Raw genomic sequence first — 23,141 nt, forward strand, 5'->3', positions numbered from 1 at the left:
TTCCTAAGTATAGGAACAAATATTTTCTCCAATGGTGATTCCTGAAAATGTCTCGTTAAGACACACAGGTGCATAGCAGTGCTGTCCAGACTCAACACGGCAGAACATCCCATGAGCACTGTTTGCAAAGCCTGTTTCTGTTTTTGATCAGCATTTCTTCTGGGAAAGAGCAGGTGCCCAAAGTCTGAGAGATCACGTGCTGCCCGAGTGGACAATGTGAAAGAACAATGACCTCTGAAGTCAGAAGGAAACAAACCGTGCCTGTCTTGGTCCACACCTACCCTTCCCTGAGCCAAAGGGAATTCACACCTGAGGCAGGTCCCACTGTGGGCTCTGGCCTCCCCGCCCCATCATCTCAGGGTTTACTACCTGCTTATTCAAAGTCGTGGACTGCCTAATCAGGGATCCTCCATCAGTTTCAAAACTCCCGCTGGTCCCAGGACTAGAATGATCTTCCTGGGACCGGGGGCCAAGAAGCGGGTTTATCCTGTATCCCATCTCACCCTCAGGTGAGGAGAGAGGCCATCGGGTTTGTGGGGTCCAGGGCTGCAGGCAGCGATTCACTCGCTCTTAGCAACCGTGGCTTCGGCTTAGTGACATCTGGAAGCTGAACATTCTCATCCGGCCTTTGTTTTCAACTGGCTGCCCGTTGGGTGCTGCGGGCTTGGTTGGCCTCCTGCTGGAAGCTGACAGCTCATGCTAAGCTCCCCTCAAGAGGGCCCTCGGTGTCAGCTCTTCCCTGGCACGCAGGGTACGACCTGTCCTGACCCTGCTTTCATACATAGCTGCTTCTCCCTAAATCTCTTAGTCATTACACCCCTTCCTGCAGACCCGCTGCCTAAAGGAAGGATGCTTTCCTTTTTTTGAAAGCATCTTTTCCCTCTTTCGCAGTTTGGTTTCCTGTTTGCAGTTTCAGAGCCAACAAGGCAGGCAGAGGCAGTCTGTCATGGGGAGCAAACCGAACTGAGCTTTTGTAGAGCCTGTGGTGGGGCCAGGCACAGTGTGGGAGACTGGGCACCTGTGACCCCAGCTCAAGAACCTGACCCCTGGGCTCCTGCAGGAAAGTCCAGACCTCAGCTACTGAGAGTCACGGCTCTGAACATGAGAGGCATGGAAATCTTCCTGAGTTCTGCTGGACAATCCAGGGCCATAACACGCGTCTGCGGATTTCAACAGCGAACGTGCAAACCCAATTTAAAAATATGATGATGACTGGAGAAGGCACTGGAGTTATAATAAATGGACAGACATAGATTTACAGTCCAGTTCTTGCCCTAAATAGCTGAGGGGTCCTGGACAAGTCACTTGATCTCTCTGAGGTTTTGTTTCCTCATCCAAAAAAAAAAAAAATTGGAGAATTGCAGAAACCTCAAAGAGTCTATGATAAGGACTAAATGAGATAATGCATGACAATTCATGTAAACTCAATAGCATAACACCTGGCACTTAGTCAGTGCTTAGTAAATATTACATGTCTTCAGTGTTTGTTTCAAAATTATCCATCAACAAATGAACTTATCTACGAAACAGATCACAGACATAGAGAACAGACTTGTGATTGTCAAGGGAGAGGGGAGATAGGGGAAGGATGGAATGGGCATTTAGGATTAGCAGATGCAAATAGAGCATGGATAAACAGCAAGGTCCTATTATACAGCATAGGGAACAATACTCAGTATCCTGTGATAAACCATAATGGAGAAGAATATGAAAAAGAATGTATCTATGTGTATAGCTGAATCACTTTGCTGCACAGCAGAAATGAACACATTATAAATCAACTATACTTCCATAAAAAACAAATTGGAAATAAAATGAAAACAAGAAACCAAAAAACTTTTCAGTCAGGAAATGCACAAGGATGGGACGGATTTCAGACCATTTCGGTGGCCTCGCAACTTTTGGTTTTTGTAAATACCTGCATGAAAAGAGCCCCCACCCCTCCCCCAACCTCGCTCCCTGACTCCCAAACCCAGGTGCCTGTTCCCACCCTGCATCCCTGCGGGTCTCTGAACGGATCCTACTGACACATACTCCCTGGCCTTTGACTCTCCCCTGGGCAGCCCCGCGATGGCATGACCCGTGCTTCTCTGAGCTCACGGCCTTTTCAGTGTCTGGGACGTGGTATCCTTCACACAAGGTCCTTCACACAGTGCGGCTGAGCAGAATTCTTGCCTTAACTCTGGCAACTTGAAAAATGAACTATTGATTTCACAGGCTGAGATCTTTGAAGATTTTCAAAGTCTCAGAACCACTTCCCAGTCCAAGAAGTTCAAAGACTGAATTCATCGACTGGCTTACTCTGCTCTCAAAAGTCATTTACACTTCAGTCAGGAGAGGCTGGGAGAAAGCATGTTCACTGGGGGAGCTTTTGCCTCCTCGCAGACTGTCTGATAGCAGAGGAAAGAAACTTCCTCTGGTCTGCACTTCAGAATGTATGAGCACTAAGCATAAGACTAGCCCTTCCCAGGGACCCAGTCAGTGCGTGCTAAGTTGCTTCAGTCGTGTCGGACTCTTTGCAACCCCACGGACTGTAGCCCACCAGGCTCCTCTGTCCATTGGGATTCTCCAGGCAAGAATACTGGAGTGGGTTGCCATGCGCACCTCCAGGGGATCCTCCCAACCCAGGGATGGAACCTGCGTCTCTTACGTCTCTGTACCGGCAGGAAAGTTCTTTTTCACTAGCGCCACGTGGGAGGCCCTTCCCAGGGGCCCAGAAGGAACTCAGTTCTTGCTTGCTACAGCAAGGCATCGTGTGGCGTCTGAATGGTGAGGATGGCCTGCATCTCTGGGCCATGAGGAGATGCCTGGGGTCGTTTCCTGGTTTGGGATCCTGGTACCAAGAGGCTGAAACACGCAAAGCTTATGCTAACATCTCCAGGGTGGTCTCATTCTGTGCGCTGCTGCCTCCCTCCAGACCCTCTCCTTTCCTTCTGTAATGAGTTAGAATTCACCCTTAGGTTTTTCCAGTGGATTTGGTGCAACCTGACTGTCAAGTAACATTATGAGTGCCAATTAATGACTGTGCAAAGTCCTAACACCTGCACACACACACACAAACCCACTGAACAAATAAAGGTTAAGAAAACTCTATCCACAGCACATTAATTAAGAAAGCCACATTACGTAAAGACTTTTTGAAAGAAGCTGTTTTCTACACCGACCTGCGATTGCAGCGCCTGTTATGGGCTTTGTGATAGGATGGTGGTCTGCGGTGATGCCAAGCCAGCCAGCCGGAAGACGCATATGAGAGTGCCAGGGGTCAGAACCCACGGAGAGAGAAATGGAAAACTCCTGTGCCGAGACCGTAAAATTCTTAACAAGTTTTCCAGAGATTTACATGAAAAAATGACCAAGTGACACTATAAAAGTAAATGCTTGCAGATCTTACAAATAAACTAGAAGCGGGCCACAGGAGCGCTCAAGAAATGAGGCATTAGTGTGAAGCCAAGAGCTGGGGGCTTGAGCAGGTGTGGGTCATGATACTGGAAATAAACAAGTTGCCACAGGAACCCAGCACTAGGAGAGACCCAGATTCCCAGAAAGGGCAGCGTGGCACTCCCACCCCCACCCGCTAACAGTCCAAGCAGTTTGCTCTCAATTATCCACCCCATGTGTAATTTCAGGAAAACTCACTCCGTAAATTGCAGATTTTTTGACACTTAACTCAGAAAAAAAGGAGTCGTCCAACAGTGATTTCATGCCCAAGTAAACCTGTCATCTTTACTCTTAGCCTTTTCTTTCCCTTCTTCCAGAGAAAAAAGATCCAGACATTTTTGCAAGAGAAAGTAAACTCTCAACGCTGAAAAGATTGGAGTTTTCAAGTTGGCTTACGATGCTCATCTGAAGAAGGGGGCTTTCGAGTTGGCAAAGCGCCTCCCTCCCACATCCCTGCTAAATCACCACCGGCTCCAAGGGCTCTGACTCAGAGAATGTGTAAGCCCCAGGCTTGTCTCATAAACACCGCCTTTCCATGCCCCATGTTCTAGATTCCTTGCTAGCGCAGTGCAACTCGGGGTCGGGGCAAATAAGGTAAGGAGACCATTCCAGTTCAACATCTGAAGCTGTTGGTTTTTTTTTTTTTTTTGCCCCTTCTGCTGAAGTTTAGGTAGAGGCCAACAGGGCTGTTTTCACTATTGTTTCCAACTAAACTGCTGACAACTAAGAAGTATGAACACTTGGCAGGATTTCAAGCTCCAACAATAAGCCAACTGCGTGAGGAGCTTGTTCTGTGTGGCTTCTCTCTTGCTCCTTTTCCTATCTTGTGATATTCCTGACCACTCCCAGGAGTTCAGTGGCCACCCTAGTGGGCTCCATCCCTGTTCAGTCAAGGTTATCCCAAGGGGGTACAGTGGTCCTGGCTGTGGGGGAGCGCTGGCAGCCCACGGAGGACGTGTACAAACAGTTGCCTCCTGCCTCAAGCATGAGTCCACTGCTAACCCACACACTGCGTGGCTGGGACACATGATCAAGACCATTCCTTGTTCTGGAAGATCCCACGTTCTTTGGGGCAACGAAGCCCTTGTGCCACAACTGCTGAGTCCACACACTCTAGGGCCCACATGCCACAAGAGAAGCCACGGCACTGTAAAACCCATGCACCCCAGCCCTTCACTCACCACAGCTAGAGAAAGCCCATGTGCAGCAACAGCACAGCCAAAAATTATACATATATAAATTTAAAGATATGTGTGCTGCTGCTAAGTCGCTTCAGTCGTGTCCGACTCTGTGCGACCCCATAGACGGCAGCCCAGCAGGCTCCGCCGTCCCTGGGATTCTCAAGGCAAGAACACTGGAGTGGGTTGCCATTTCCTTCTCCAATGCGTGAAAGTGAAAAGTAAAAGTGAGGTCGCTCAGTCGTGTCCCACTCTTCACGACCCCATGGACTGCAGCCCACCAGGCTTTTCTGTCCATGGGATTTTCCAGCCAAGAATACTGGAGTGGGATGCCATCGCCTTCTAGAGAGAGAGACATATTTTTAAAAAATTCCCTAGTTGTATGAACCATTTCCTTTGGGCTCTGTCATCACTCAATGGAAGCTAAGTTATCTGATAAAATAACTTCTGCTGATGTGCCAGGGAATTCCTCCCAGGGAATACATACATTTACCAGTTTCCTTCTGAAGAAACTGGTAGTTTAGTCACCAAATCATGTCTGACTCTTTGCGATCCCATGGACTGTAGCCTGGCGCAAAGCTTGTCCCAGGCAAGAATACTGGAGTGGGTTGCCATTTCTGTGAGCCCAAAAAGTGATCTTGAAGCAGGGAAGACCAGGGATGGGTATTTTGAGGGAGCATGAATTCATCACAGGTCCTTCAGTGATAAGAAGCAGAAAGCCAGCTGAAATGAATCTGAACAAAAGGAGTTAATTGGATGATGTGACAGGGCAGGGCAGGTATGCAGTTGGCGTCAAGCACATCTGGAGAGAAACCTTGTCAGGATCTGCACTGGCTCACATCACAGCTCTGGCCCATGTGTTGGCCCCGTTCTTGTTGGCTTCTCCAATTGGCAGGGGCCTGGGGCCATACACCCTTATAGGTCCCACCAGGAGAAAAGGCTTCTCTTAGAGTCTCAGGGGAAGAATTCTGATTGGCTCAGCTTGAACCACATGCCTGCCTCTGAGCCAATCACTGTTGCTAGAGACTTGGCTATTGTTCTCATTTTTCATTACCCTACTCAGTGGCTTAAAACAGAGCACTGTTTGTTATCTGGAGGTCAGAAGTCCAGTGGAGGTCTCCTCCTCGAGGGGTGGGATGGGGTGGGAGAGGGGAGGGGAGTTCAGGAAGGAGGGGACATATGTACACCTGTGGCTGATTCATGCTGCTGTGTGGCAGAGGCCAACACAATGTTGTAGAGCAACTGTCCCAATAACTTGAATTTTGTTCTGAACCTCTCAATAGTGCATGATTATAATCTTTGACACTTAAAAAAAAAGCTGTTGTAATTAAAAAAATATGAGTTGGAATGGAAAAAAAAAAGGATAAGTTCCTTTCTATAGGTTCTGGGGGCAGGGGGGGAGTGGGGTGAGGTGGATAATCCACTTCCTTGTTCACTCAGTTTGCTGGCGAGTTTCATTCTTTGTATTTATAAGATTGAGGGCCTTCTTTTCTATTTCCTTCCCCATCTGTGGGTCATTCCCAGCTTCTAGAGGCCACCCACATACATTGGCCCATGGCCCCTTTTTCCGTCTCCAAAACCAGCAATGGTGGGTCCAATCTTCCTCAAGTTTCAAATCTCTCCTGCTTTTTTTTTCTTTCTTTCTATTATCACATTCTCGAAGACTTCTGCTTTTCTCTTCCACTTTTAAGAGCCCATGTGATTATATTGGGTCCACCTAGATAATCCAGGATAATCTCCTTATCCTAAAGTTTACAACCCCAATTCCATCTGCAAAGATCCTCTTGCCATGAACAGCAATGTATACTAGATAGCATACTGTCATGGAGATGGCAACAGATTTGTAAAGTATATTCACAGGTTCTGAGGGTAGAGCGTTACCAACTCTTGGACTCTCACGGCCAGGTTTTGGCTGTATATCTGCCTGCATAGCCAGGGTATGGGCTTGTTGTGTGATTGAGAGCTCTAAGAGAACCATGTGGAACAAGAAGGATGAGAAAGTTCCCTAAAGAAGGACAAGATGCGGTTAGCAGGCAGTGGGGTGGAGGTGGGGGGCGGGGAGAGAAAACTGCCTACTGCAAAGCAGGATGGGCCTTATTATGCATTTAAGCCACTGCTCAAAGGTGTTGGTAGGCTTTTCCGGTAGGGATTTTAATGGTCCCAACGTCAAGTGCCAAAAAGATTTTTTAATGACTAAATAAATGAATGAGAGGGAAGGCAGATCAGAGGCAGAGATTTAATCTGTTACCAAGTTTACCCATCCCACTTTGCTGGACTTAACTATGAGAAACACAGAGGAAACAGAAACTACTCATAGGAATTTGGCCCGCAGACTCAGGCTCACATATGGCAGCAGAAGAGAGCCAAGAAGGAGGGGAGACTGGGATCTGGCTCAAGGCTCATGTGCTTGAGTAGATCAGAAACTGGAACAGTGGGTAGCCAGAGAGGCAAGCTGCAGCATCTGTGGGTTGGAGGGGTCTGGGCTGTTAGCTGGGACATAATTGGCTATGGTTCAAATGGTTGTAACCAGCCACACAAGCTTGGGTAGATTTGATCTTGGACCAGTTTCATCTCCAGCAAAAAAAAAAGAGATAGGATTACCTATGTCCATGAAGTGACAACTCACATCCATGCCCCACACCCATAGCCATTCACCACTCCTTTACGTTGAACCCCGGCTGTCCTCTGAAGCCTTAAGGCAGCTCTCCAGCAGCCGCTACAAGCTGATCCAAGTTGCAGTATGCGTTAAACACCCTTGGTCATTCTAGAGTCAGATGATTCCTTATGTTTTAAAACATTAAAAGAAAAATAGGTTTATTTGGCTGCTTTCGAGTCTTAGTTGTGGCACATGGGGTCTTCATTACTCTCTAGTGGTGGTCGCACACAGGCTCAGTAGTTGTGACACGCGGGCTTAGTTGGTCAGAGACATGTGAGATCTTAGTTCCCCAACCAGGGATCGAACCCACTTCCCCTGAATTGCAGATTCTTAACCACCAGACCACCAGGGAAGTCCCTAGAGTCAGATCATTTCTAAGGTGCTTTTCCGCTTTAACATTTAACATTCTAATGAAGAACAACTGCTTAGCACCAAAGGAGACCTAGACTCCCTGATTTCAAACCTCTCCATGCCGGATGAGGATAAAACCACCTGGTGAGAAAGGCTGAGCGAGCTGGAGCAACCTTCAAGACTTAACCCCAGGGCCCAAGAGCAGAAATTCCAATCAGAGATAAAATGAATCTCCCTGCTTGCCAGAAGTCACGAAATGCCACCTGAGTGTTACGCGAAAGGTCAACAACTATAATCCTTGATGTGCAGGTAATTGTCTTGAGATGACATGGATAAGCCATCTGGATTTGGGGCAGGAAGAGATGGAGCAGATAAATTGGGAAATGTCACAGGTCAGCTTCCTAAAAGCTCTGTGCAAACAGGAAATTATTAGGGCATGCTCATACCTCAGTGGGAAGGGAAGGAATCAGAACTGACCAGAGGGTAAAACTGGACTGTGAACTCAGCCAAGGTCTTTGTTGATTGTACGGGGGAACCAGGAGCTGGTTGGCTTTTCAAAGATGTCCCTTGTTGGGAGAAGGGGGTCAGACCTTTTGGAGCCTTCCTTGAGCAGTCATTGGAAGGAGGCGGCCCCCAAGAAGGGGCCCATCCTTAGGTGAAGAGGCTTCCTTTGTAAGCCTTCACAGAGGACAGAGTGCCCAGAGCTCCCAAGGAGGACAGAAAGAGGAGCAGAAGCTGGGGCAAATAGTTCCTTCCGTCCTGAAGGAAGAGCTGGGCGGAGCCACGTGGGAAGCAAATGGAATTTCCCACCTGGATTGTCTACCTGGATTACTTCTTATAGTAGATAATTCAGGTGGAAAATTCCATTTGCTTCCCGTTTCTGAAAATTAAGAGTCAATCCCCAGTTGTGTGTGGAAATGACTCCACCACCACCACCCCCCTTATAGGGGATGCACTGCAGGGTCCTGTCCTCTGTGCCTTATACAGCCTGTAGCTTCTGCTGGTGTTGATCCAGGGGCACTGTTCCGGGGTGCCCAGCAGGATCAATTACCAAGAATGGGACACATTGATGGTATGGAGGGTTCATTCTGATGGATAAATGTCCTGAGTTATTTTAATGTTATAAATGTTGTTTAGTCGCTAACTCATGTCTGACTCTTGCAATCCCATGGACTATAGCCTCTCCAGGCTCCTCTGTCCGTGGAATTTCCCAGGCAAGAAGACTAAAGTAGGTTGCCATTTCCTATTCCAGGGCATCTTCTTGAACCAGGGATTGAACCTGAGTCTCTTGCATTGGCAGGTGGATTCTTAACCACTGATCCTGCAGCAAAAAAAAAAAAAAAAGAGGTGGACAAATTATACTATCCAAGTAATGCGTTATGTGAAGACATTACATTAGTCTGCCAGGGCTGCCAAAACAAAACGCCACAGACAGGGTGGTAAAAGAACAGAAATGTATTCTCGCAGTTCCACAGGCTGGAGATCCAAGGCCAGCTGTTGGCAGTGCTGGTTCCTCTAGAGGCCTCTGTCCTTGGCTTGCAGATGGCCATCTTCTCACTGTGTCCTCACACGGCTCTTCTCTGTGTACACACATCTCTGCTGTCTCTTCCTAGTCTGATAAGGGCACCAGTCCTATTGGATTAGGATCCCACCCTTATGATGTCAGTTAACCTTAATATTACCTCTTTAAATGTGTCATCTCCAATACAGTCATATTGGGGGGTAAGTGCTTCAGCAAATAAATATGGGGTGAAACACAATTCAGCCCATAAATATAATCCTTCTAACATACTCTTCCCAGTGGTCTCTGCATGGATGAATGATAGAGGGTAAAACCTGTATATGGAGGCCATTAAAAATATACATATTTTTTGGACTTTTCTGTTAATGTAGTGGATAAGACTCTGCCTTGCAATGCAGGGAACACCAGTTTGATCCCTGGTCTGGGATTCCACATGCCTCGGAGTAACAAAAGTTACTGAAGTCTGCACACTTGGAACCCATGCTCTGGGGAAGACTCTGCAAGGAGAAACCTACACACCACAAGGAAGGGTAGCCTCCACTAGCTGCAAACAGAGGAAGCCCATATACAGCAATGAAGACCCAGAGCAGCCAAAAATAAATCAATACATAATAAATAAAAAGATAGTTTCTTAAAAAATATACAAATATTTTGATATGTTTTGTCTCCCTTTGTGTTCACTTTATCATAGAGATTCTATTGTTTAGATTAGGATTTGGAAAACATAAAGCTCAAAGAAAAAATAAAAATCACTCATATTTTTATCTCCCATTTTTTAAAAAAAATGTAGTATTACCATTTGATGTATTCCCTTCTAGTCTTTTTTCTCTGCTACATATAAATTTCTTTTACAGATTGGATCACATGTAGCATATCTACATTTTTTTTTTACTACACATTATCATTCTGTCATTGTTCCATTTTAAAAGGAAGACAGTATACCCACTACTGCCTTGTCTGATATTTAATTTTGCAAACTACTGCACTCAATATTTGAAGTAAATGTTTTTCTGAGTGTCTGATTGTCCAGTATTTTTCTTTTTTCATACAATTTGCTTTCTCTTCTTTCTGTCCAAACTTTTCACATCATTTTAGGCCCAGTTCAAGCCCTACCTCCACAAGTAAAGTCTCCCCCAACATTTCTTGGGCATAGTCACCTAGCCTTCCCTTAGATTCATATAATGTGCTTTCTGTATTATTTGCTTGATCTCTCTTCCTTGTGATAGGTTTTGAACCACTGTCACACTGTATTTTTATTTTAAGCCTTTCCTTCCCAAAGGACTGTGAACTCCTTGAGTACAAAGATGGGGCCTTTCACTCTTCACTCTGCTGTGGACAACTGCCCTCCACTTGATTGGTTAATTTTTTGGTGGATTGATTAGTCTGCTGGTTGGTTTGCTATTTTCTGAAAATTAAGAGTCAATCCCCAGTTGCATGTGGAAATCACTTTTCTCTTTACTTATCCTTTGGAGGGCACTGGTTTGTGACATTCCTACAGCAGGTCTCAATTGGACACATTGTGTCCTTTGTGTTACTCTGACTTCCCTGCTCTGTGTGTCTTGACAGCAGGGTGGTTCTATTATGTTATATTCTATTGTGTTTTTATAACGGCTTAATTACTGTCTATGGGCTTCTCACTGAGAACTGAGGGGAGGGTAAATTCTATAAATAAAATGTGTGATCAGTGACATTAATATGCTGCCAGATTTAGTGGCGTCTCTCTTACTCGGGTTTACATTAAAATTCAAAGTGTTGCCAAATAAATGTTATAGGTAAGGAATCTATTTTGGATTTCTTTAAAGGGTGAATCAAGCTTCAGTCAAAACACATTCCAGAAGGAGGAACTCCGATGTTCTGATGTGCCCTGTACCGTATGGCACTCTATCTCAACCTGCTTTCTCTTGATACAGTAGATTGGCCAGGGCCTAGCGACAACTTGAAGAAGATATTCTTCTTTGTGCCAAGTCTGACCAAGCAAAACCTTCTATCATCATTGCTAAACCAAATGTATCATTATTTAAAATGGATACAAGGCTTTATCTGGTTCATTAGGATGCGCATAATACATTGCTGTCAAGGGCTAAGAGGCCAATCCCAAGTGACATTTAACATTTGTAACTGGAGGGAGGAGGACAGAGAGGAGGGAGGAAGGGAAGGAAGGAAATAGTCCACATATGTGCATATCCATCGGAGAAGGCAGTGGCACCCCACTCCAGTACTCTTGCCTGGAGAATCCCATGGATGGAGGAGCCTGGTGGGCTGCAGTCCATGGGGTCGCTAAGAGTTGGACATGACTGAGTGACTTCACTTTCACTTTTCACTTTCATGCATTGGAGAAGGAAATGGCAACCCACTCCAGTGTTCTTGCCTGGAGAATCCCAGGGATGGGGGAGCCTGGTGGGCTGCTGTCTATGGGGTCGCACAGAGTTGGACACGACTGAAGCGACTTAGCAGCAGCATGCATAGCCGTGCCAGAGATATCTGCCGTTTGGTTGCCTTCTCTCTGGGAGCCTTGCTAAATTTCAGTTTCAGGTTAAATCAACAGCCATAATAACAAGTAGAGATCAAGAACCTACCATCAGCAAAGTAGAGGCCATGATATTTGACATTGCCACTTCGATACAATTATTCTGATGAGAGACTATTTTGTCATGTTTAAAAAAAAAAGTCAGCTATTAGTTCTTTTTTTAAAGAATGAAGAAGCAGATAATCTCACCCCTTCCAAAATCTCCACCATCCATACCTCACCCTTAAAATTCAGACCCTAGTCATCACTCCAAGGGATAGCGAAAGTTCCAGAAGGGGAGGAGTGGGATACACATTACTTGTGTTTAAAAAGAAATGATCTTTGTATTTGACCAGACCATTTTGATGCATCAAAATATTAAATGTTATCCTTTAATGCAAGTCCTGGTGCAGTGCCATTTCTGGACACCCAGCATAAAAGGGAATGTTGAAATATGGAATTGTGTTGATAATTAATAGAAAGAAAAAGAAGTCATTTCCCGTATCTGTAACTGTCAGCTGACAGGCCCGTGTGCCTGGACTTGTCCAGTCAGCCACCTCAATCCTTCACTTGCTGCTCTGAACCCAGATGTCAGCTAGATGGCTCGGTGTCTGCACTGGACCAGCCCTTCAAGAGTGAGAGAAAGATGGTAAAGCAGAGAAGCAGGGGTGAGGAAGAAAAAAAGCAGGAGCCCAGGAGAGGTCAATGCGCCTTCTCCCCAAAAACCAGAGCTAGAACAAGAGCCAACCCATGGAGACACAGACCCGCGGTCCGGTCAGGGAGGGACAAGTGAGGCTTGTCTCACTGGACCTAAAGAAATTGGCTCTTTCTTCAGCATCATTCCCTCCAAAGGACTTTCTGTGAGTTCCTGTGGGCCACACCCCAGTCCCTGGAGCCCTGCCCGCTCGGAAATACTCCAGAGTGGGTTGCCATGCCCTCCTCCAGGAGGAGGCCTATTTTTTCCTGAGTCTTTTTATTTTTTTCCATTATTTGTCATTTGGAGCTTCCCAGGTGGCACTAGCGGTAAAGAACCTGCTTGCCAAAAGCAGGAGACTCGGGAGATGTGAATTTGATCCCTGGGTCGGGAAGATCCCCTGGAGAAGGAAACAGCAACCCACTCCAATATTCTTGCCTAGAGAATCCTGTGGACGGAGGAACCTGGCTGGCTACAGTCCATGGGGTCCAAAGAGTTGAACACGACTTAGTGACTGAGCATACACACACACATTATCATTTTGTGATCCAACTGCATTACACTTTATTACATTAAAATATTTTTAATATATATGAATAAAATATATTCAGACTTTATGTTTTATAAAATTATAAAATACATTTTATTATCCAAAACATGCTGCCTGCTCCAAATAAAATTTATATGTTTGGATAATTGAGAAGCTATTTATCATTTTTATTAGTGCCTCCAGATGGGTGGCACTGAGCACTCTGGAAATTAAGAGAAATAAATAACTCTGAGATATGACAGTCTATGTATTTGCTCAAGAGTGCATGGCAAAGATCTGCATTTCATTTTTATAGCATTTCATGAGACATATGGGAAACCACAAGGTATATTTACTCTCTCAGTCATGTCCAACTCTTAGCAACCCCATGGACTGGAGCCCTCCAGGTTCCTCTGTCCACGGGATTTTTCAGGTGAGAATACTGGAGTGGTTTGAGATTTCCTTCTCCAGGGGATCTTCCCAACCCCAGGGTTGAACCTGCAAGACCTGCGTCTCCTGCACTGCAGGCCGATTCTTTACCTGCTAAGCCATCAGGGCAGCCATGCTAGGTGATTTTTATTTAAAAGTCAGCCGTGGCCTACGCAAAACTCACAGACTCTCTCGGACTGTCAGCCATCCTGCTCTCCACGGGAACAAGAGCACCCTCACTCCTGGGGATATCAGAACTGATATTGGAAGAGGAGTGAGGTTTTCAGAGGGATTGCCTGTTTTTGACAGTTGGTGATGGACAGGGAAGCCTGGCATGCTGCAGTCCATGGGGTCGCAAAGAGTCAGACATGACTGAGTGACTGAACTGAACTGCCCATTTCTGATACAAAACTCAAAGGAGCATGGACAAAACCAAGGCTCCAGGTGCCTGTTTAACACCGACCTTTAGAGCTCAGGGCTGCAGGTAGAATGAACCCAAGGGTGAGAGTCCCAAATCGCCCATCCTCTTTCTCTCCTCTCCTCCCTATCACAGTCTGTCTTTACCAGGGAAGCCAAGAGTAGGCATCCCAGGTGGGTAAGGACAATTTCCAAGCTCTTCATTTTTCCTTTTAGTCTCCTGATTAGGTCTCAGATGAGTGTATTTGCCTGTGGGGCTGTGGAAGGGGCTTCAGGAGTGTGGGAAGCAGGAGGGGCCCAACAGGACCTCCCCTGCACAGCTGGGAGATGACAGCCCCTTCTCCCTCTCTGGAAGCCCTGGGGAGGGACAGGCAGCTGGTTCAGGACGCAGGCACCTCTAGCCTCTAACTCATGTGTATCAAGCTGTCTGTGCTCAGCAGAGACAGAGGCAGGGAAAGAGGAGGCAGGAAATTGATTTTGTATAAAACCCTTCATCATACAGCCTACATGACTGAATGTATTACAATGCCCAGTGTGCATGGCTATAACTGTTCAGCAAACCTCATATGCCACCATTTGCCTCAGGATGACATAAAGTACTTTCCATGGGCTCCTCTGGTGGCTCAGATGGTAAAGAATCTGCCTGCAATGAAGGAGACCCGGGTTCGATCCCTGGGTCAGGAAGATCCCCTGGAGAAGGGAATGGCAACCCACTCTAGCATTCTTGCCTGGAGAATCCCATGGACAAAAGAGCCTGGTGGGCTACAGTCCATGGAGTTGCAGAGTCAGATATGACTGAGCAACTAATGCTTCCACTTTCAAAGCACTTTCCACAGTAACATTCTTTCTTTTCGCCATGCTGTGTGGCATGCAAAGTCTTAGTTCCCTGGCTAGGGATCAAAGTCATGTCTCCTGCAGTGGAAGCACTGAACCCTAACCACTGGACCACCAGGGAATGCCCTCCAGAGTAATTCTGAGTTGTACTTGGTCTTTGCCTCACAGACTGACTTTAGCACCTAATATCCCATAAAGATGCAATTCCACGCTTCTAAATAGAAAAGGGAGTTTCATTATGCTCATTGGTAGAACTCTTAACTCCAAATTGATTAAACTGAAGGAGCCAGGGTTTAGCTGAGTAATGGACGTCAGGGATGCAAGGGTCTGAGTCTCCGATATTGAACGAAAAAGAAAGGGAGAAGAGAGAAAAGGTGGCCTGAAACCGGAGCTGAATTTGTACTGGTCACCCAAGGAAACAGGGGGCTTCTGTGTGCATCTGGTCTTGGTCAAAGGCTAGGTTGGGGCGGTGGTGCACAGTGCAAGAGAATACAGCTGCTTTGGAGAACTCAGATGCTAAAACACACCATCTGTGCGGCCCCCCAGCCCTCCTCCTCGTCAGCACCGTCGTCGTCATGATTAGGGATCATGGAAAAAGCAAGAGAGTTCCAGAAAAACATCTATTTCTGCTTTATTGACTATGCCAAAGCCTTTGACTATGTGGATCACAAGAAACTGTGGAAAATTCTGAAAGAGATGGGAATACCAGACCACCAGACCTGCCTCTTGAGAAATCTGTATGCAGGCCAGGAAGCAACAGTTAGAACTGGACATGGAACAACAGACTGGTTCCAAATAGGAAAAGGAGTACGTCAAGGCTGTATATTGTCACCCTGCTTATTTAACTTATACGCAGAGTACATCATGAGAAACGCTGGACTGGAAGAAGCACAAGCTGGAATCAAGATTGCTGGGAGAAATATCAATAACCTCAGATATACAGATGACACCACGCTTATGGCAGAAAGTGAAGAGGAACTAAAAAGCCTCTTGATGAAAGTGAAAGAGGAGAGTGAAAAAGTTGGCTTAAAGCTCAACATTCAGAAAACGAATATCATGGCATGCGGTCCCATCACTCCATGGGAAATAGATGGAGAAACAGTGGAAACAGTGTCAGACTTTATTTTTGGGGCTCCAAAATCACTGCAGATGGTGACGGCAGCCATGAAATTAAAAGACGCTTACTCCTTGGAAGAAAAGTTATGACCAACCTGGATAGCATATTCAAAAGCAGAGACATTACTTTGCCGACTAAGGTCCATCTAGTCAAGACTATGGTTTTTCCAGTGGTCATGTATGGATGTGAGAGTTGGACTGTGAAGAAGGCTGAGCACTGAAGAATTGATGCTTTTGAAGTGTGGTGTTGGAGAAGGCTCTTGAGACTCCTTGGACTACAAGGAGATCCAACCAGTCCATTCTGAAGGAGATCAACCCTGGGATTTCTTTGGAAGGAATGATGCTAAAGCTGAAACTCCAGTACTTTGGCCATCTCATGCGAAGAGTTGACTCATTGGAAAAGACTTTGATGCTGGGAGGGATTGGGGGCAGGAGGAGAAGGGGACGACCGAGGATGAGATGGCTGGATGACATCATGGACTCGATGGACGTGAGTCTGAGTGAACTCCGGGAGATGGTGATGGACAGGGAGGCCTGGCATGCTGCGATTCATGGGGTCACAAAGAGTCGGACACAACTGAGTGACTGAACTGAACTGAACTGAACCGAGTGGCTTCTCACGCCAGGCGGAGGGGACAGTGGGCCAGGTGTCCAAGGCAAGGCCATTTGGTTTCAAGGAACTAAGCAGCTCAAATCACCATGAATCACACCCAGACCATCGATGAACTGGGAGGCCGTGAGCAAGAGGACTCTCTGAAGCCACGTCGCCTCTCCTCTATCACTGATGGCCCCCTCTCACCACCAGTTTCTGCGCCCACTGACCACTCACCAGGGCCCACATGGACAGTCCTGAGAGGGAGGGCTGAACCACCAAATCCTGATGACCTTCCAGTGACAGAGACCACCACCAAGTGAGTCCTGGTCACCGGAATCTGTTAGTTGAAATTTCCAAAGAGAGAGTAAGGGGAGGGGATGAACCGGTTCAGGCCACCTCGAGCGTCAGGTGATGAGGACTGAGTCGGGCACCTCTTACATCAGCAGCCACCCTGCCACCCCCGCCTTCAGATGGGGCTGTAGGTGAGAGGGGCTCCAAGTGAAGCTGGGAGGGGAGTTTGGGCAGGGCAGGGCAGGAGACTAAGCCGAACGCAATGAGGGAGCTTGAGTCCATGAACACAAGCATTCAAGGCTAAGGCATTTCTAAGTACACCTTCATGTGAGCAGATTGAGCCTCTCTTCCTACTCAAAAATAATAGCTAATGTGGGCTGCCTTATTCCTAAGCAGCAATATCCATCCCCATGTTCTAAGCACTAAGTACCAAGAGACATTACTGATTTAACCCTTATGGTTAATATGACTGCTATTATCACCCCCAATTTACAGACAAGGAAACTGAGGCTCAGAGAGGCTAATGAACTGGCCCAAATTTACAGTGAGTAAACGCCAGAACACGTCCATAAACCCAGGGCCCCTACCTGTGCACTCTCTAGCATAGATTTTCTTTTCTTTGGCCTCACTTCTCTGAAGGCTTCAATACAAGGGAACCAACTTGATGGGTTCTCTACAATAGTCACTAAAAACATTCCTAAGAGAAGATTCCAGGGTCTGTAATATTTAGTGCACAAAGTTTTTTTTTTTAATTGTTCCACCTACATCTCCAGAAGGGATTTGAAACTTACATCACCAATATCAAAATACAGTTTCCTGAACACCTAAAGGGTGCAGACCCCTGACCAGATGCAAAAGATACAGAAGGGTGGAAGGGTCTGATCTGGACCCCAGCACACATCCGTCCAGGCCCTGAGATCACTCGGTTCCCCGCCTGCCCTCATTTCTACAAGAGAAACCTCTGCTGCTCCTTTAGTCCTGGCTTCCAGCCTTTTAATCATTCTTATTTGCCTTTTCTGGATTTTCTTCAAAGCCCTCTCCATCACTTCATCTGACTTAAGAGGTGAAGCCAGAAAGAATCCTAAGAGAGGCCTGAGGCCTGGCAGAGTCTTGTCTGGGTGGGAGGATCCGCTCAAAGCTCCCTCCTGCTGGGCACTTGCTTGTGAATTCCAAGGCTACAAATGCCTTTTTCTTAATAAGCGCAAAATACGACCGACTGAAGGTTTAGCTGGCGTACCACTAGGGCCCCTGGCTCTTTTGCTTCCATACTTGTACATTGCCACTCCGTCCTGGCCTGTTCTCACGGGTTTATTTTCTTTCCCACATAAATTTCCCAACCCTGTCTCCATCATGTGGCATTCTGTTTTATTTCATCGGCTTTCGTCAATGGGCCAGAAACACTCTCAATTTTAATTCTTTGTTTGATGTGTTTCCTTTTGTCATACCTTAGGATCTTTATATCTTGAAGGATTTTTAGAAATAATTAGTTCTGTCTAGTCTTTCCCTTACTTGGGCTTCATGATTGCCTATTTCATCTTTCAAAAGGGGGGCAAGGATAGAGTGACAACAATTTCTTTCAATGAGGGCTTGTGGACAGTTTTTAGGAGGAGGAAATCTGTAATGTAACAAGCATCAGATTCAGGACTTTAAAAATCTTTTCTCCTTAATGTCTTGAAATGCCCTGCTGATGTGGGCTTTACAACTGTCATACTACAGACGAGGGAGCTAAAGATCAGAGAGATTTACATCACTTGTCTAACAAGAAGTAGACTGGGAATTAAAACCTAATTCTGGCAGCTTCCAAAGTCCATGCTTTCGAATCTTTTCCTACATTTACTTTCTCGCTGTCAAAACATTTCTCTTTGCCAGACTTAGGTTTTTTCATCCTAGCTCTGTCATCAACATGCCGCGAAATGTGTCAGGTAAATCATTCTACCTTCTTGTGTTTATTTTCTCATTGTGAAAGTAGGAGCAATAATATTCATTTTACATGCCTTGCAGGAAAGGATCAGCAACCTATATCCTACACAAGTACAACTTCTCATAGTTACTGCTAATCATGAGTATTGTCCGGGGAGGGGGCGAGGAGAATAGCCCCTCCTAAGATTCTGAGGCGCCTTGTACTGTATAAGAAATGGATTCATTATAAACCACGTAATTCTTCAAAGAAAGTACTGCATCAGGATGTTTTCAGCTTCTGGCAAAAGAACCCTGAATCAACTGCCATAAACAACTGGGGGATTATTTTCATGGTAAGAAGTGCCAGGGAAGAGCAGCTCTAAGGTTAGTTAATTCATGGGATCCTTAATGTCATTCGTGAGCAAAGTTCCTCTCATCTTTCCCACTGCCCTCCTCAACGGGTTGGCTGGTATTCAGGCTCATTCATCTCACAGAAGCAAAGTGGTGGGCTCTGGCACCACATGCAAACACCAGCATCCAAAAGAATCTGAAGGTGACCGCCTCTTCCTGGTGGTCTCATTTTATAAGCAAACAAACAGACAAAATTCTTTGCCTGGTTCCCCCATCCCCAAACAAACAGTCCTTCATATCTCACTGGGCAAAATGGTACTGTGAAGATCCCCTGGAGAAGGAAATGGCAACCCACTCCAGTACTCTTGCCTGGAGAATCCTATGGACAGCGGAGCCTGGTGGGTTACAGTCTATGGGGTCACAAGAGCCGGACACGACTGAGCGACTAAGCATACACACACACAGCTCTTGCCCAAACCAATGCCTGATAGCACCGTGGGACGACCTTGACTGTCTTACTGGGACACATGGCCTTAGGAAGGAGAAGAGATCATCCAAATAAAACCAGGGTTCTGTTAATAAGGATAAAAGAGAGACTAGCTATCGGTGAGCAACCAACAATATCTGCTCTAGAAAACGAATGAAATCAATTCGCTATGGTGGATTCTAGTGCCTTCGAGTCTCAGAGGCTCTCTACGAGAGAAGGGAATACAATGCTGTCCCCTGGCCCCCATGCCCTGTTGTCCGACTCTTTGCGATCCCATGGACTGCAGCATGCCAGGCTTCCCTGTCCCTACCCATTATGCCCGTCTAGTTTCATCCCAGTTCTAGTTTAAAGGATTCCATTTCATTCCTCATTTACAGACTACAAGATCCTTCTGCCTCCCTGGGTCTCTCCCTTTCTCTTTATTTTGGATACAGCTTGCGCATGTCAGTGCCAGAATGCTGAAGGGCTGATTAGCCTTTCCTTTCCTGGGCTTTCCCAAGCGAAACAGAGGACTCCAGGAAGGAAAGGCTCTTCAAGGGGCTTTAATTAAAATAAGCTGCAAGTTTCTCTGTGATCTCCTTTCCAGATCACATCATTCTCTTTGAGGCAAGTAACTACAGTGCTGCACGATGTCTCATTCCCTTCCCAACCAATTCAGTCTCCAATGAACAACGTCCATCCTATATTCCACAAAGAAAAGAGAAGACACATGTTCTGAACGAGCCGCATGGAATTCCTTAGCATGCGGGCATTTCTGGATTTAGTTCAGTGGTCCGTGAATCACAATGACTAGTACCTCCCAGGAGAGAAGTCCTGGTATCCAGAGGAAACTCAAGGTTAATTATATAAGCGCAGGTAATCACTCCTCAGAAGTAATTATCAGCTTATATCCCCAGAGATGCTGAGTCTCAACTTGGGAATATTTTTAGCTCTGGAGTCCACTGGCTTTTCTTGTCTTTCTCTCTCTCTATTTACCCTAAAATTAACATTAATCAACATTTAGCTCCAAGCACAGTACGCTTCCACCAAGTAATTATAACACGCCTCCTAATTTTTTTTTAAGTTTGACCTTAAATCCCCAGCTTCTCTCTGAGTCAAGATCAGTATTTATAACGGTGAGTTCATCAGGCTCTGGGGCCCAAGGATGCTTAAAGAGCACCCCCACCCCTAAAATATCCAGAGGACGCCAGAGCCCATGTTTGCAGCAACATTCTTACGTTGCAGCCAAGGGGAATATACTTAGCCTTTGTGTTATGGGGAAATTATGTGGCATGAAAGCAATAATATTTCACTTACTGCCACTCAGAGACCACCAAAACAGTCATATGCAGAGACAGACAAGCTTATCTAGTCATTTTCTAAACGTTTTAAAGACCTCAAACTGGATGCCATTCCCTGGCTCGCTGATGCTAATTCTTGTGACCATGATTAGGAGAGCCTTGAAACCCTGGAGCCATTAAGAGAGACGAAATTGGGTCATTCATAGTGATGCGGATGAACCTAGAGTCTGTCATACGGAGTGAAGGAAGTCAGAAAAACAAGTATCATATATGAACACATATATGGAATCTGGGGAAATGGTACTGATGAACCTATTTGCAGGGCAGGAGGAGAGATGCAGACACAGAGAGTGGTCACGTGGACGTGGGTGGAAGGGGAGGGTGGGGCAGGCTGGGTCAGCGGCCTTGATCCGCAGACACTGCCGCGGGTGAAATAGCTAGCTAGTGGGAAGCAGAGGTGCAGCACAAGGGGCTCAGCTCAGTGCCTTGTGATGGCCTAGAGGGGTGGGGAGGGGGCCGGGGTGGGAGGGCGGCTCAAGAGGGAGGGGATATATGTATACGTATGGCTGATTCACATTGCTCTAGAGCAGAAACTAATACACTATTGGAAAGCAATTATACTCCAATGAAAGAAACCAATTAAAACACTGGAAAAAGCCTGCGTTTACTCTGGGACCAAGAGAAGAAAATGGAGGTGTTACATCAACTGTACCACTGCGACACGTCACTCTTCTTTGCACCAAAAGATAGATCCAGCTATGAAACTGGCTCCACAGACGCACAGGTTCAGGAAAATCACAATGAAGCCATTTATTTGTAATCACATGTTGGAAATGATGGGGCTTGTTTGCAGGCTTTAGCACTACCAAGAAGTTGCTAAACCTCTGACTGTTATTATGAATATTATTATTCATTAATTTGTAAAAAAAAAAAAAGATGATACAGATCAGATCACTAATTATACTATCGGCACACCTATTTCCCTCTCTTGTATGTTTTAACTTTTTCAGCTTTATTAAGATAATAGACGGGAAACACTGGATTTGTTTTTGGTGTAAAACAATGATTTGATATTTGTGTATATTGTAAAGTGATCATCACAATATGTTTAGTTAACAACCTTCACTCACAGCAATATTTTTCTTGTGATGAGAATTTTAAAGATCTACCCTCTTAGCAAATTTCAAATAGATAATAAACACTGTTAACTACAGGTGCCAGGCCATATGTGACATCCCCAGGACTGACTTTAGAACTGGAAATTTATACCTTTTGACTGTTTCACCCATTCAGGGGCCTTTTTCATCTGGAAAAAACTTGTGAATTTGTAAAGTGATTCCTTAGTTTCAAAACGCTTTCTACATTTATGATCTCATTTGAGCCTCCCATACCATGAGCTAGGACGGGTATTTTTTTATGTTTTAAAATTGATAAAACTGAGGTTTAAAGAGGGTGAGTGACTCACCCAAGACCAATATGGGGAGTTGGATATACTAGCTTGCCCAGGACACTGGTGTTCCTGAAAGTTGTTCCAGAGCCACTAATATCAGAAGTCCTCAAACAATCAAAAGTGTCCTGGCTTGAACGCTAAGGTATCTCCCTAGCCATAGTCAAGGTCAGAACCCAGTCTTCCAACTCTTGGTGCATGGTGGTGGGTGTGTGCTCAGCCATGTCCAGCTCTTTGTGATCCCGTGGAATGTAGTCCGCCAGGCTCCTCTGTCCATGGAATTCTCTAGGCAAGAATACTGGATTGGGTTGCCATTTCCTCTTCCAAGGGGATCTTCCCAACCCAAGGATTGAACGCATGTCTCCTGTGTCTCCTTTATTGGCAGACAGATTCTTTACCAGCTTAGCCAGCAGGGAAGCCCCCATGAGCAAAGGCAGAAAATGCCAACTTCCATTTCCACCGACAACTTTCACTTTCGAAACCCACAACTTTCGACAATACACTCATCCCAGGCCTGTAGCTGCTGTACACGCTATGCCCTCCCAGCCACCTTGCAGTCAGAACAGTGTTATCCTCACTTGACACATAAGGAGACAGACTCAGGGCACTGTCACCACCCAAAGTCACACAGCACAAAAGAGCTGACACTTGGCTTTGACCCTGGTCTTCCAGGCTTCAGGTCCAGGATCTGTAGCCACGAGAACACATAGCCACTCTCTGAGAGTTGCTGGGCTATTGTTCAGTCACTCAGTCACATCCAACTCTTTATGACCCCGTGGACTGCAGCGTGCCAGGCTTCCCTGTACTTCACCATCTCCTAGACTTTGCTCAGACTCATGTCCATTGAGGCGGTGATGCCATCCAACCATCTCATCCTCTGTCATCCCTGTCTCCTGCCTTCACTCTTTCCCAGCATCAGGGTCTTTTCCAATGAGTTGACTCTTCACATCAGGTGGCCAAAGTATTGGAGCTTCAGCTTCAGCACCAGTCCTTCCAAAGAATATTCTCGGTTGATTTCCTTTAGGTTTAACTGGTTTGATCTCCTTGCAGTCCAGCGGACTCTCAAGCGCCTTTGCTAATACCACAGCCCCAACGCATCAATTCTTCGGCATTCAGCCTTC

This window comes from Capra hircus, chromosome 12 (genome assembly GCF_001704415.2).
Source record: "Capra hircus breed San Clemente chromosome 12, ASM170441v1, whole genome shotgun sequence".
NCBI classification, from domain to species: domain Eukaryota; kingdom Metazoa; phylum Chordata; class Mammalia; order Artiodactyla; family Bovidae; genus Capra; species Capra hircus.